Here is an 11706-nt window from a genome sequence, read left to right on the forward strand (position 1 = left end):
AGAACTTTATGGTACTTTTTGTTTTCTCCAGAAATTGTTTTTGGTGCTTGTGATTCAACAGCTTTTTCTAAACTAAGCAAATTTCAAAGATTTCAGCCTAGATTTACTGATGGAGTGTATCTCAGTTATTCCAAAGTACTTGGTAAGTGCTACAGAGCTGTGCAAACTCACTTGCCCAAACCCCAAATCGATAGAACTTGATGGGCTTCTTCAGGTTCAGCCACCTCACCTTCATTGCACGAAGAACCAGATCAGGAGGCAGAGAAGTGGGCAATGAAAAGAAGAGCAAAATGTTTTCCTCTTGCATACGTTGTTACAAATCCAAATGAGAATTCACTTTTTTTCTTTTCTTTCTTATTGGATCAATGTTGTTGAGTAAAAATCTTCACCATATTGCTTCACCGATCACTTTAAAGCCCACATCAAAAGATTGATATTCCTGTGATTGTTCCTCTTAGACAAACCTCTCTTCATAGACAAGGAAAATATTTAATTGAAATTATGTGTTTTAGTTCTTTTTGTAATAGCTCTGTGGTACAGCAGACAAAATTTAATCAGCACACCCAGTGAACTGTTTTCATTAGACCAGAGGCAAATCTCTGAGTTTATTTATCTTTTATGTTTATGGAAATCAGTGCATCTTTAAAGCATCTCTACATCTTCCTTAGCAAAATTCTTTGCTGCTTTTGGGGTCTTTAAGTTCCTGTTTGGGTCTCCAAATTTTTTTCAAAAATAGTGGACTGACAAATTGCTATGCTGTTGTGTGCGCCAACGGCATGTGCTGGGATTTGAATTGTTTTGAGTGCTTAAATATCACGTCTGTAAATGCCCTTTGCAAACTTCAGCATTCAGAGAGTTGTTGCTGCTGTTACAACACTCTGGGGATAGAGTTTACTTAGAACAAAACACCCTGGAGGAAAGAAATGTGATTTTATCTAGTCTGGAGCAAAGAACTGGATTGTGCTCTGGATGCTCTCTGTGCAGGGGAGCTGGCAGCTGGAGCTGGCCAGGGGCTCATTTCTGGCATCAGGAGGCTTGGCCCCACACAAAGCACACCAGTGCATCTGCAGAACATTATTTTGCTCACTTCTGGGGTAAATGCATGCAAGAACTTTTGCAAGTCAGGAAAAGGCATGAGATTTTTTGCTAACATATTCTGTTGCATAGAGTTTGGTAAAATATATGGAGCACAAGTACCAAAGTGTTAACAAGATCCTACCAATGGGCAATCACATTAAATTTTAGTAATAAAGATTCCGAATTGTTTTGATTTGCTGCCAGAGTCATGGCTGAATGTACTTTATTTCCTTTTTTTTTTTTTTTTTTTTTTTTTTAAATTAAATAGAGAGAAAACCGAGGGAAATATTGCTGCAAATGAAAAGCTTTAATAATAATGCATTAACTGGTAATAGCTGTAAGGAATTGTTCTAAAGAAAACTCCACTTTTGACAAACCTTTGTGTGAGACAGAAGCACTTTGGGGTCAGGGCAAGGGAAGATATTTATTTATTGTTGCGGCAATAGCTGTGGGGGCAGGTTTGGTCCCACTGCTTATTCTGAAAGCTAATTCATTAGAGGGGTCAGGAAAGCATGTCAGAGATTAAAATGCATCCTTTTTTTTCCACTGCTAATCTTCACTTGCATACTCTTTTCCTGGGGGTGGAGGCCCAGCACGGAGTCACATTATTTTCAGTCCTGCACCAGTACAGCTGAAGCATTAATCTTCAGTCAGCTCTAGAGGAGGGTCACAGTACCTTCTCTGTGGACACCCCTGATATCAAGACACCTGGACAGGTGATGACTGCAAATATGCTGAAAAGAAATATTCAGAATTTACAGTAAACTTTTCTTTAAAAAAAAAAAAAATCTATAGTTTTCTCTCTTTTCATCATCTCTATCTCTCTTCCTTAGTTTGAACGTATTTGTTTGAAATAAATTTGGCCCACAATTTTCTGTTTGGTCTAAGGTTTGTTCTGTCATTCCAATGGTATATTTAATTGTCTTTCTTTCTCTCCATATTAGATATATTTAATGTGTCTTTCTATCTTAATTTCTGTTTCTTGACTCCAGCTTTCCTCTTTCTCCTCTAGCAGCTTTTGTTCCCCTCACATTGCGGGTTGGATTGGTTTAGTCAGGGATTTTATTAATGTTAGTTAGGTTGGTTCTCTGTACCCCTATTTTGCCTCACAGTGGTTTGCTCCATGTTGTTTATGACAGGAGCTCTTGTCACTGAGGCATGTCAATCTTCTCACCTCACAGTTTTCTCCTTACAAGGTTCTGTCAGTCAGGGGTGCTCACTCCTTGTTGGGGTGTCAGTCTTGTAGCCTCTCCCTGATTCTTCATGAACGTTCTGTATCAATCACCCCACCTTTGCATTTCTATTTGTCCCAGAACACTGTACCCACCTCTGTTATGTTGCCATAGGTTGTTATGATCCATGTCACTCCCCTGTCGTGTGTCCCCATAGGGCGAGGCAGGTTTCCACCCCTGTCTGCCCCCCCCCTACTTAATCTAATGCATTCCTTTGTCCCGTCACCATTTGTTTTGCTTTGCGCTGAGGGCGGTTAAGGAATAAACATTCTCAGGCTTGCAAGCAAAGTGTGCCTCTCTCGTCCCTTTGCTTCCTCTCAGCATGAAGCTGCTTACCCACACCGGAGCGCTCAGCACTAGCAGGGAGGTGAACACCATAACCCTGGAGCACCCGTTCATGTGGCAGCTACGGTGTCACAAAGGCAGCGCTAGTCGGGGCTTTTCGACTGCTTGAGGTCGTAGCAAGTAACCACCGCACCCTCAGTCTTGTCTCACTGCACATTTTCAGTTTTTCTACAAGGAAGGACTGCCATGAAGGGAAAAATCTTTACTTTGTCAAGGATCCTTTTCTTTAAGCAGCATTCACAGCATAAAATAATGTTTTTCACAGAGATGTAAAAAACTGAATTTCTTCTCTGCTGATAAGCGAGGCCACAGGCTCTGTCACCTGGCTAGGACTGGGTTTTTATTTTTTTCCCCATTCCTCTTAAGTATATGTACATACAAGCTCTTGGCTTTTCTTTCAGGAATCAGGGAAGCTCTCACCTATATTGGCTTTGTCGCATCAGCACTGGAACTTGGTAAAATTTGTTTTATTATAACAACATGGGAACCCCTTGCTGAGTTCTGACTGAAAGCTGGGTCTCTGTTGAGGAAGGAACAAAAATTAAACAATGCGTTGGCACCATTTCTCTTGGTCAAACCTTCCCCCCTTGTTCAAGAATTGAGAGACAGCCTATGACTCTCTGTTCCTCAAACTAGCACAGCTCCAGGCAGCTATGAAAACATGTTCAGAGCTCAGCCACTGCACAAAACAATGTCTCAGTTAGTGCTTCTTTTTGTCAATTTTTTTTTGCTCACTGAACAGTCTTTGTGTTATAAATCATGAGTAGACTATCCCTAGGTTTGGCTCCACTTCTCCTGGACATCAATAGGAAATTAACAAAAACCAAACAAGGACGTCTGCTGGTTTGAGTCTGTGCTAAATGGTTGCTAGCTCCAAGTGAAGCCTGAGTACTTTTGTCGACGTATGGATGTCTTGCTTCCCATCCCTACAATATTTCACACTACATACGGTCATGTCGAATCTATTTTGGAGTGAAAAATTAAGAAAAGTGATATAATTTTCAATATTTGAATGCATTTTTATTCCTATACCTTTACTGATGTATAGCTTGCATCAGGAGCTGAAGAGTAATTTAAAACCATAAAATAACAATGAAACTATCTGGAAAGACCTGTGGGCTTGTTCCCAGAAACAGTGGAGGCGACAGGCACTTCACCACAGCATGCCAAGCTTCCACACTTCAGCAATGATAACGAGTTTCGTATCATTAGCCTTGGGGGTTGATTGACCCTGGCTGCATGCCCGGTGGCCACCAAGGCAGCTCCATGACTCCCTTCCTCAGCTGGACAGGGAAGAGAAGATATAATGAAAGGCACGTGGGTCGAGATAAGACCAGGAGAGATCACTCCCTGATTACTGTCATGGACAAAACAGACTTGACTTGAGGAAATTAGCTTAATTTGCTACCAATCAAATCAGAGTGGAGTAATAGGAAATAAAAAACAAATATTAAAAGCAACATTCCCCATTCCTCCCTTCTTCCTGGACTAAACTTCAGTCTTGATTTTTTTTACATCCTCCTCTCAGAGGCACAGGGGAACAGGGAATGGTACTGTTGCACTGGGTTTTTTTACCCCTTCTTAAAGACATTACCCTTGAGGCTCTTCCACTGTTTCTGATAGGCTCGTCCTTGGACAGTGTATTGTGTGTCCTGGAGCTGGCTAGCACTGGCTCTGCTGGACACAGGGGAACCTTCTGGCAGCTTCTCACAGAAGCCACCCCTGTAGTCCCCCTGTCCCCAAAACCTGGCCACACAAACCCAACAGAGTCATAGAGTCTTGCAGGACCTTTAAATAACAGAAATGAGCACGAGAGAGCAGAGCTGTACAGATTGCATAAGGGCCTCAGAGGTTTTAAAATAAGATTTGCATCTAAATATTGTAACATACTACAAAGTTTAGAAAGAAATGTATTTTTCATGCAGAATTCTGTGAAAAGCAAGGTAGAATCAATCTGTAGAGGATGCTGCAGAATTACTTTGGGTCTTACTGAGGATGACTTTTAGCCACAGCTGAGTTTCTTCTGCACCTGTATGGCACAGGTGACAGTCTTGACTCAGTGTAAGTCTAATGGGAATAGAAATGCCTTACACAGCAAGGTATTAGAGCAGTTTCAGACATATGAAATAGCCTGACTAGGTTTTTGAGAAGAGGAGCACTATGTTCTGTTCAAAAGAAAAAATGTTTCAGAGGTGAACAGAACAATGCTGAAGTGACTTGCTCTGAATGTTATTTTTTCTTTTCCTTAAAGAGAAATGTATGGGAGAATTTCAAGAGAAGAAGGTTTGGGAAAAAACCAAACAACTCACATTTGGTAAGGTGGAGGGATTTAGTCAATATTACACGTGATTCCCAGACTACCTCATTTTAAAAAAACACTGCTTCTTGTATTTCAAGTGAGTATGAGCAGGATACAGTGCTATTTGTACTAAAGAAGCTTTAAGGTCTATATTTCAAGGCTTTTTGACATCTAAATTCAGTTCAGCCCTTTCAAATTTCTCAGGGCATTTAAAGGAATGCATGTAATGCTGTAAGGCCTAGTTGTGTATACTGCCTCCATGAAGTATTTACAAACCTTCTCCAGTCAAAAGACTTCATCAAATCTCACTTCCTCCTCAGTATTTCATGCTACAGCCAGATAAAGGCATTGCAACTGTTTAAGGGCTGGAACTTATTCCTCTAGAACAATATCACGTAAAATGTAGTCTGAAAGAAATAGGAAGCAAGCCTGAGGGATCGATGAGAAATCCGTGGCTTAGAGCAGGGAGAGCCACTCAAAAAATAATACATGCAACTAGTGTTGGATTGATATTCAGCTATGGCCATGTTGTAGACAAGAAAAACATCCATGTCTAGCCAACATTGATATCTAGGTCGTCTCTGTTTTTCTCTCCTTGTTTGCAGACCAGCCACAAGACATTACTTTGAAACATAAACCACCTTGGATAAGAGCTTTGGAAAGGGAATAACTTCCACAGATCCTTGCTTGGTATACCTTAGCCGGGCTGTGTTTCAGAGAGAGCTACTCACTCAACGCTATCTACAATTACAGCTCCTTTACATATTTTAGCCTGGGAATTCAAGATGAATTTGTCGCAAATTACGAGTCCAGTTTAAAAAAATATTGCAGAAGCAGTGGCAGATGCCACAAAAAAATAAGCCCCCAACCAAACCCCACAAGAAACCCTCCTCAGAGATAAAGCCACCAGCTAGGCTGAAATTTCAAAATTATGTTTACATGGAGTGATTTGATGATGCACAAATGTGTGTATACATGCAAGAAAACCTTTTGAAAGCTTTTGAATTAGTTTAATGTTATTACCTGGTCTTAACAGAACGGCAGTTTCTCAACATGTGGGGCAATTGCAGGGTATTTAATATGCACTTGCACTGTTTTATATATTTTTTTCACTCCATTAATGTGATATATTTATATATCATAGTATTGCTACAGCTTTTTGCACACCTTAGGTTGTTACTTGTGAACCATTTTTCCATCTTCTCTTCCCAATATTTTAATGACTTCGTTGACTCATGTGAGGTCTTTCATCAGCTGTCTACACCATGTACGTGTCTGACCTCCTTATCCCTGCCTTTCCTCACCTGCATACCCAATCTATCAGTGTCAAAGGTTTCAATTTAAAATAATAAACCAGAAGTGTTTGAGACACCTTTCTTTGTGTCTAAGCCCACAAAGAAGTGGCACAGAAGTGATTCCTAAGCCCACAAAGAAGGAAATAGGTCTCTATTGGACCTTCTCCTCAGGAAGACTCAGGAGCTTAGTGCCTTCTCCCCACTGCGCTCCTTTTCCCCCCATTTCTTCTGAACAACTGGCATATCCCTAATGTCTCCTCCCCTGCACATGTCCCCAGATATTACCTTCTGTTTCATCACTGAACAGGCTTGTGCCTGTCTTCCAGGAGCCACCAAAGAGTACTGCCAAACACAGTGTGTTTCCAGCTTTCTGCATGGAAGTGGGTACTTGCGAAGGACACCTTTTCACCTGCTTCACCCACAGATTATTTTTTTGTCTCTGTCCTGGCTCCTAGAATGATCTCTCCATGTGGAAGATAAAAGTTCATTTTGCTCCTTTGTATCCTACTTTGTTTTGTTCTGTCACCCATCTGTACTGCAAATGTTCTTGCAGCTTCATATACTTAAGAGCCAGCCAGATGAAAAGAGACATACGTAGCAGCAAACACAGCACAGGCATGTGTGCTGATAAGATTAATTCCTTGTCATCTGCTATAATGTTAAATCTAACTTGAATTGCAGCCCTTGGGACCTGCAATTACATTTGTCCATCTGTCAATAAACTGCCATTTTGAGTTGTACTGTAGTTAATTGCAGTTAATAAACAAAGCTTTTCCCTTGTTATTCTTCCACCCCCTCACATCACCCCTGTTTTTTTTAAAGTATAACTAGAGCCAAATAAATAGAAGGAACACTGAGTTAGTAAGTTATTTATTTAAGAAAAAGCTGAAGGATCAGGATAGATACTATCTGCTCAGGTCTAGATAAAAAAACTCTATCAACCCTCCTTAACTACAGATAAATGAAGGAATAGATATAAATGAAACCAAAGTACAGGAAACCAATAAAATAGAATGTGTGAGAGACAAGACTTACCTAAAACATACTCTTTGTTTCCAATGCTTTGCTCCTAGTGCTGAAAATGTTCACTCTGAACATTCAGGTTTGAATCTCTTGTTCCTTGTTTGCTTCTGAGATAATGCCTATCCCAGCTAATGAGTAATGGGCAGTCCCAGGATCCATTTTAGTTCTGCCCACAAGGATGGTGTGAGCCTCATTTAAATCTGCTTTTCTTGTATACTCTAAAGAGCCTCGTAAAAATTTTCAATCCTCTATGGAAGATGGAAAGAAATTTGAATTTTTATTTTTGGGTACACATGCTGCCTTCAAATTCCTAAGCTTTTATAGAAAAAAGTGAGGTAGATATTAACACCTTGAAACAGTTGGAAACATTGAGATTTCTAGTGGTAGCACATGGCATATTAAAAATAAAGGGATGTTTTAGTTTTTACAAAAATAACCTTTTTTTTTTTCCCCCCTAATTTCTGTTAGGAGGGCTCTAATTTTACACCAAAATCTAAACCTTTCCTTTTAGCAAAAAACACTGAGTCTGTTTTATATGATCTAAGTGACCTTCTGCTATGAATCATTATGTTTAAATTAGTGTTACAATATTTGTAAATAGTAAACAAGATTATGCATAATTTCCCAACCCTCATATATGTATTTTTAAATTTTTTTTTTATTATATTATCTTTTTGTTACTGATGGAGGGGAGCAGAGAGCCAAAGCTAAGCTCTTAGTGCTACCCAGTGACAAGATAAGAGGAAAAAGGCACCATTTGAAATATTGGTAATTCCACTTAAACATGAATGAAGACTTTTACTTTATGGATGCTCAAGCACTGGAAGAGGGTTTCAGAGAGGCTGTGGCTATCCCTGGAAACCTGTCTCCATGTGGTCCAAGGCGACTTGCTTCATAGAAGGGTGTTGGACTTGGTGGTCTCCAGGGGTGCCCTCCAGCCCTAGCTGTTCTGTGGCTGTTCAATCACCTTGGCCAGCACAAAGTGCCCTTGGTAAAGGGCTTTCTGTTCATTCTTTGAAATTGCTTTTTTGTCCTTTGTTGACTCATAAATTGATTGAATGGGTTGTGCTCTAGTGTCTTCCTAGTGACTGAGGGGAGGCTGAGCAGCCAAAAGTTCCCCAAGCTCTTTTTCCATGTTTTTCAAAGCTGCATGTTTAGTTGGCCTTCTGCCAGCTCTCATTGACCTATCTGTCACTTAAAAAACTAAAATTACAAATAGCAGCACTTTAATTACAGTAGTCTTTGTTTTTTCAGCCCTGTAGTAAAATTCTATGCAGTCCCATTGTTCTGAATATACCCAGTTTATCTAAAATGCCACAAAATTGTTGCTTCTCACAGTCTTTCCTAACTAAACAGTTACTTGCAGAAGTCTAGGAGCAGGCTTTGCTTATGAAGCATGTAGTAAAAATATTTTCCTGTATGTTCATTTTTCTGGTTTACTTATAGAGGAATTTCTTAGAAAAGCAAGTATTTTGTCAAAGCTAATTAATTAATTTATTAACTAATTAGAATTTAATTAATTAAATAATTAATAGAACTTCTGATTAATACAATTATGAGTAAATAGCCTGGGTAGCTCTCTGGGCTTGTCTTCAGGCAGATACTCAAAGAAATGTATTGAAATTAACATTTCTGTCAGTAACCTGAATCACGTAAATGTGCATCTCTCTGTACTTACAGCAGTAAAGTGGCCTTAATTTTGTATTATTTTCAATTGTCTTAATTTCTATTATTTCAGTTTATTCCGGAAATGAGATAAGTTAGCCGGAACAAAGCAACGTAAATTCAGAATAAGAATATTCCTAGAGGAATTTAATGCTGTTTAATGACTGTATAATATCCTCCCTGTGAATTTTCATGTAGTTAAGCCCCAAGCACTAACCAAAATGTGCACAGCTTGTTAATTCTGAAGAAAATAAGTCAGAAGTATTTTCAGGCTAAAGAAGTTGTTTTTAGATCAGTAGGGTAATAATGCTGAGACACTTTACATAAATGGGTTAAACAATTCACTGTAAAAAGTTGACTACACATTTTAATAGTCCTATGCACAGGAATGTCTTAATGAATCATATTATGCAGCTAAATTAATTGTGAAATACCATATGGAAGATCATTTTAACAGCTATGAAAAATCCCAAGTGTTATAATGACTAAAAATTTAAGGCCCTTTTGAAATATCCAGAGGAGTATTTGCACCTGATGGATTGTATAAAAGTATTGTGTAAAATTTTATGATTTTACACACAAGCTTAATTCTCAAAGACAACTTATACATACAAATTGTCCTGCACTAACTTCCTTTTCTGAAGAAAGCAGGTATTTGTTGTAGATTACTTCAATGTTTTCCTTTCTGTACATTAATAACCAATCTTCATGACAAGTCTGTTTACCCTGCTATTCATCCTTCCTTGCTTCAGTAGTGGCTACTGAATATCAGTGGCATTGGCAACTGGAAATGCCTCTGCCAAGGGTCAGCTGAGGGGAAATGCTTGCTGGGTACAAGGTGAATAAGGGGTGAAGGCTAAGGAAAACATGGCTTAGAAAGGGGTTGGAATATTTGACAGTGATAGCTAAATTTACAGCACTGGATTTTTCTTTGCTTCTTCTGCATAGAATGCTTTGTGATGCCACTGTAGAGTTTTTGCACAGAAGCAAAAATGTGGTCAAGTCTGCTTAGATGAAAAGACAATGGAGAGAAACAGTAGCTTGAAAGAATGTCTGAAAGGGTGACTACTAAATTTGGTTCAAAATAATTTTACAGGAGAAATTGATGATAAGCAGAAAAGCAGGGCAGGGAAAAGATCAGTAACTATTGTTATGAAAAGGAAGGGTTGACTAAAAAATCAAAAGAAGATAAATGGCCTTTTCAACCCCTACTTTTGCCATTTCTATATTAATGTGGGACCTCCAGAGTACTAATATTTGTGTGTTTACTTCCACACCTCACTGTACACCAGATCTGAGTGAAATATGAGGGTATATGCCCTGTTTGTAAATGGATGACATGCATATTTAGCATGATCTGAATATTGTTTAGCATATTCTACATCAGCTTTTTCTTAAAGAACACACCTCTAGCTGTTTTACTCTGTTGGGGCTTTTATTATTTGATGAAGTGTGTTCAGCTGGAAAAGGGATATCACAGTGCTTTTGAAACAGGAACATACACAAGCCTTAGGAGAGTTCTGTTAGACCTTAATCAATAGTTTAAGGAGAAGTATAATTAGTTAATGAAGCCTATTTTCCCAGTCTCTGTACACAGAGTTATACTTGAGTCAGTAATTTGCTTGCATATTCTCCCTTTCCACATATACTGAAGAAGCTTTTGGTCAATACAAACACTTGATATCCAGCTTTTCTACAGAGGTTGACTTTTTATATTTTAGACCAATTTGCACTACGAGCAGAATGATCACATGAAAAAAAAAGAGTGGTTTCCCTGATACAAAGTGCAGTATGAACATGCATTTATGGGAGGACTCAGCCTCACAAGATACAAAACTAAACAGAAGGATAGGAAAAGATGCAGAGAGATGGAAAAGTGACCAGAATAATACAAATTATAAGATTTATCATGGAATAGCTGCTCTTTTACACATACTCCTTAGCACTTTTTCTGCTGTGAGTAACAACCCTGGCAGCTGCAAATGTTACTGAAACTGAATTTTGCATGAGAGTAGTTACAGAAGACTTTCATTAACTTTGGAGTCAGTGAGACTCAGCTGCTTAAATTGTCACTGTGAGCAAGTTCAAGAGGAAATGATCACTGAGCTCGTGTATCTGCCTGGGGATTTTTTTCCATTGCCCAAATCCTTGTTAATATTTCTGTTGGCAAAGTTAGATCAGCCCCTCAGTCCTCACCCCAGATGCCAGTTTGGCAGACCACAGTATTTAATTCCTTGGAGAATTAAAATAGTTTTACCTCAATTCAGGAAAATATCTGAGCAGTTGTGGTTCCTGATTTTTATTTATTGTTTTAAATTGGGATGAATGTATTCTAAAGCCCCAGTCATGCCAAATTTAAACACTTAGTACATCATGTAGAGAGAATTTTTTTCAAATACAGAATGAAGCCCACAGAAACAAAGAATCCTTTTCTTAGTATTTGGTACTAATGCCTATGCATACTAATGTGTATGTGACAGACAGTCAGACCTTATAAGCTCATGTATATGCCATTAAATGGATGAGCGAACAGAGAAGTAATAATTAGAAAGGAGGGTGATAAAGATGTCCCTGTAGTTAGCAGTATAAGAAGGCTGTCTTTTTTTCCTAAGGATCCCCACTATTTGAGAGTAATAATGGAAAATGCAAGTTTTAAAAAGCAAAATTCTATCCTTTTATGTCTTTGCATTTATGTCTTTACATTTTTGTTTGTGTGCTCCAATCCCACTGGCTTAACCAGCCGTCTTCACCACTTACATCAATTGTGCAA

General features: G+C 38.8%; 1 long non-coding RNA gene across 1 annotated transcript; it reads right to left on the bottom strand.

Annotated features, from left to right (window-relative positions):
* Nucleotides 1-1592: 1592 nt before the first annotated feature.
* LOC128796346 (uncharacterized) lies at nt 1593-2635 on the bottom strand. Its single transcript, XR_008433780.1, has 2 exons — nt 2405-2635; nt 1593-1811 (listed from the first exon to the last, which is right to left on the bottom strand). It is a non-coding gene; the product is annotated as an uncharacterized LOC128796346 (long non-coding RNA).
* Nucleotides 2636-11706: the final 9071 nt, after the last annotated feature.

This window comes from Vidua chalybeata, chromosome 1, assembly GCF_026979565.1.
Source record: "Vidua chalybeata isolate OUT-0048 chromosome 1, bVidCha1 merged haplotype, whole genome shotgun sequence".
NCBI classification, from domain to species: Eukaryota; Metazoa; Chordata; class Aves; order Passeriformes; family Viduidae; genus Vidua; species Vidua chalybeata.